Here is a 4340-nt window from a genome sequence, read left to right as displayed (position 1 = left end):
TATTTTTCCCCTTTTATTGTCATGAATCCTAATTTAGGTTATTTAGATTAAATGCAGCACACACATCAACATTGCAGCTTATATATTGTACATACCCAGTACTATACTAATAAACAAGAAGTCATGTGACATCTAATATTAAAGATTAATTTGAGAGTAAATCTGTATTTTTTTGGCTTCTGACATAAGAATTCATGTTACCTGTGACATTTAAGGTACTTAAGTAGGCTTGTGACATTAAGATATATAGGAATACACAATCAGATCACTGTAATATACTACTACATCTAGCAATAAAGGTGTATATTATTACCTTACTGTAGCTAAATTTGGCTCATTAAAACGCCATCTGGTGCTTACCTCAACAAAACAAAAGGAACACAGAAAAATCTAAATGAAGTGAATATGGAAGAGGTACCAAAGAGGTGGTGTACCTTTACCTCCGCCGCCCGAGTCCCAGCTGGTACAGCTGGAGGAAGAGCTTACTCAGCATATTCGAATCAAGCTGTACTCTGTACTCACATGCTTTTATGCTAAGGCTAATGTCAGGAAACACAAGCATGAGGATTTATTTCAACAATAGCCTACAGTGTGGTGTCTACTGATGCCACTTCAGCGATTTCTATTTTTATAGACAAACAACACAGGGAGAGGAGCACTGCAGTGTGCAGCATAATACCTCTACCTCTAATTATGTCTGACCTTAGCCTGTCATCGATGCACAGACGGTATTTACTTTTTATTTTTAGAATTTTGCATCTAAGGTCTTTCACAGAGATGAAACTAAGCTGAAAATATATAGTCAGGTGTCTTTCGTAAATTTTCCCAACCTGTCTCCCAAAGGTCTGGGCAGTCAGCCAAAATGTAGCCTCTTTCTGACCTCCACATAAAAATATTTGACAGAAGCTGAAACTTTGAATCAACTGCTCTCAGCCCTAGAACGGACACATGTACACGGCTATAAAAATAAATCCTCTCTCCAAGGAGGTCTAGCCTTCCAGTTATTTATCTGTGGCAAAGTAAAGGGCGTGTCTACTAGAGGTGGAGTCAGAGTGGATTTCTAAAGGCTAAAGACAAAAAGTAGATATCCCCGCTCACAGGGAAGCAATGCAGAATGACTATCGTTGACTTAAAAATAAACGAATCAGTGTTGTTAAGCTTTAATCTCAGTAATGAATCAGTAAGTCGAGCTCAGTTGAACCCTATTACCACCTGGCTCAATAATGGCAAAAAAAAAAAAAGCACTTTTTTGCTGTTTTAAGTAATTCCATTTGAGAGCTCTAATAGCCATCAGCTCATGTTGATGCAAAGTTCTGCCAAAAACCCATAGTTGGTTAAAAAAAAAATTATTCATTAGCAATGAAGAGATTAATCAGTTTATAGCTAAGTGTCTGTTTTCTAATAACGGAACACAGATTTAATTAGCAATCTGTATTCACATTGTTTATTGTTTATTATCCCCATTAGCTTCCACCGTAGTGGTTGCTAGTCTTCCTGGGGTTCCAGTTAAAAAGACATCAAAAATGTATACATCATTCACAATAAATGCAATGACAATGCAGTAACAATAAATAACAGTTCACATATCCAATAAGTACAACTTTCACATATGGAACATCAGAGATTTTAGTGTTCTTTTAAATACATGTAAATTGGGTGAGTCCTTCAGCCTTTTTAGCAAATTACTCCAGAGTTGCAACAACCTGAATAAAAGACTTTTGTAGTGAATTAGTCGAAAATACTAATATATTATACTGCAATTTTATATTTCACATCCAGTTAAATATGGTTTAAAGGAGAGATATTTAGCTTTTTTAAATGGAACTATGCATTTTAAAACATTTCCCTGTGGTCTACATAAACTGTAAATCCTATGTTTTGGTCTGAATTCTTCATTAATTCAACTCCACAGGTCCATCTTCAACCTCATTTCTGAGTAATGACACCAGAAAGGTCATTTTGAGTGTTAGCCCCTTAAATGCAAACGAGCCACTTCACGTCCCACCCCCTCCAGGTTGTTGGCTGTGCTGCTCTGTCCCGTTCAACCAATAACTGAACATTTTAGGTAACTGGCTCGAAGTTTGGACATATTTTCAGTTTTTACTACAACCACTGCTGCTGACAAACAATTATGGCGTACTCAGAGAAATGTTCATCAGAAGTCTTGACCTTATATGTGCAAATGTCGTGACGTCACTAGTTATAAAACGTAACAAATTAACCAGGAATTAGAAACAGGTTGTAGAAATCCACTTGATTTTTGCCGGAATGAATATAAAGATAGTTTTGCAGCACCTGGAGGGTTCAAATTCAAACTTTTGGAATTATTAGGATCCACGAACACACAAATAAATGTACCAAAGACTAATAAAAGTGGGTTTAGCAAAAAATGACCGCTTTAATGTTTCTTTTGGGGTTGATTCTCCACTTGAAGCTAAAAACTATGAAAACCCTCTTGAATTAATTGGAAATTACACTGTCATTGCAACCGGGATTATATAAAATTTCATTTTTCAAGACAAATATGATGATGTAGAACACTATATATGGGGCTGGCCAAGGGAAGGTTAACATTTAGACCAAAAAATAAATTATAATTCATTTTTTAGAAAGATGTTTTTAAAATACTTAGATGGCATTACATTCAGCATAAATGTATGTTTTCATTCTTTGTCCATCAGTGCAGTTCTTCTATTGGACCTATATTATACTTCTAATAAATTGGAGGGTTCAAATTCAAACTTTTTGAACTGTTAAGGTCCCAGAACACACAAATAAATGTACCAAAGACTAATAAAAGTGGGTTTAGCAAAATATGACCCATTGAAGTTAAAACAGCTGGGTTAATTTAGATACATCACATTGTTCCTTTTTTGCTTTGGAGCCAGCCTCCCCTGGCCTAACCGTAGCATAGTGGTAATCCTGCGCCATGTGCCGTTAGCAGAGTATCCCATACAAACCCTATTCTGCCTCATGAGAACAAAGTAAAGCAGGCCTGACCTTTAGCTGAGGATTACCCCAGCATGTGCATCTAATAAGAACGTAAACCCTAATGGTATGGAATGATAATTCTCCAAATACTCATGGGCAGGTGGTAGTAGTGCTAATGTGTGGTTTAGACTGCTGGTCAGACATAGAGAGGGTTTCCCACTGTGAGGAAGTCAATTAGTTATAATGGTTAAGAACTACCCCGTAAATAGGATTTAATAGGATATGCAGGAGAATCATAAAAAATCCCCTGGAGTTAGACTGGAGATGTGTTAATTCAAGGCATGGTAAAATACAACCAGAGGCTTCCTGATCGGTCTTATTATACTGAAAAGGAGTAGAGGTGCATTTACACAAAACACATTTCACATCATCTGTGTGTGACTGGTGTCTGTTCCACATCTGCCCATTGGAGGTCAGTGTGGTACTGCAGCAGGACTGTGCAGACCATGTTCAGTGTGCAGACCAGGCTCTTGGAGTGCGACAAAATCTGCAGTGCTCACCTCTCTTACCTTACGTGCTACGCTCTCACTGAGACAAATAAAAGACCCCACCACCACCACCACTCTGCTGCTTCATAGCAAAGTAAAGCTATACATGAAACTCCCAGCAACAGACCCAGAGCAGAGCAAATTGGTTCCATGCAGAGTTTTCACAGCATCACCTTAAATGAATTCGTCAGATACCTCTCTCCATACCTGTTTTTTTTAGATCGATAGAGGGGTGGTGTGATAAATGGAATGAGGTCCATTTAGTGTGAGAGTTGGCCAGGTTCTGCAGCTTCTCAGTTGCTGCATTCTTAATTGATTAAAGCTATTGATTAGTCCTCCTAAAGCCTCCAGACTAAAATCAGACTCTACGGCCAGATACCCAGATATCACATTCACGAACCATGCAGCCTGAGCCAAGCAGAGGGAGAGGGAGAGTGTCGTGACTGTGGCTGCAAATATGAATCTGAGACACGGAGTTGGGGCAAAAACACAGTCATCTATCTTCTGTCCACCTAGTTATGCAGGAGAGGAATCCCTATCTCACACTCAGCAGCCACAGTAATTACTCACCACTGTGGGAGTATGTGCATCTTGTCCTGTGTCTGCCCGGTACCCCCGTTATCAGGGCCAGCAGACTCTCATAGACCGGGTAGGGGTGTCCAAAGTTCCCCTCACCTACAAACTGGTCCTAGTCATGGGTTTCAGCTTCCCTGCTGCAAATTGGTTGAAAAAGAAGCAAGGTCATGATGTTGTCCCTTTGCATCAACTGGAGGTGTGAGGGCCCGGAGCCAGAGCAGCAGCAGCGTTGAAGCTGGTGGGTGGTATCCAGTGGCGTGCTCAAGGGCGCTTCAGCAGGGCGTC

The 4340-nt window shown here is 39.5% G+C and overlaps 1 protein-coding gene across 1 annotated transcript in view; it reads left to right on the top strand.

Moving 5' to 3' along the window:
• tiam2a (TIAM Rac1 associated GEF 2a) overlaps window positions 1–4340 on the top strand; it is a 100818-nt gene that overhangs the window by 1403 nt on the left and 95075 nt on the right. The window lies entirely within an intron of this gene.

The sequence above is a fragment of the Sphaeramia orbicularis genome, chromosome 22 (assembly GCF_902148855.1).
Source record: "Sphaeramia orbicularis chromosome 22, fSphaOr1.1, whole genome shotgun sequence".
Classification (NCBI taxonomy): domain Eukaryota; kingdom Metazoa; phylum Chordata; class Actinopteri; order Kurtiformes; family Apogonidae; genus Sphaeramia; species Sphaeramia orbicularis.
This window is presented reverse-complemented; position numbering and strand designations above follow the sequence as displayed.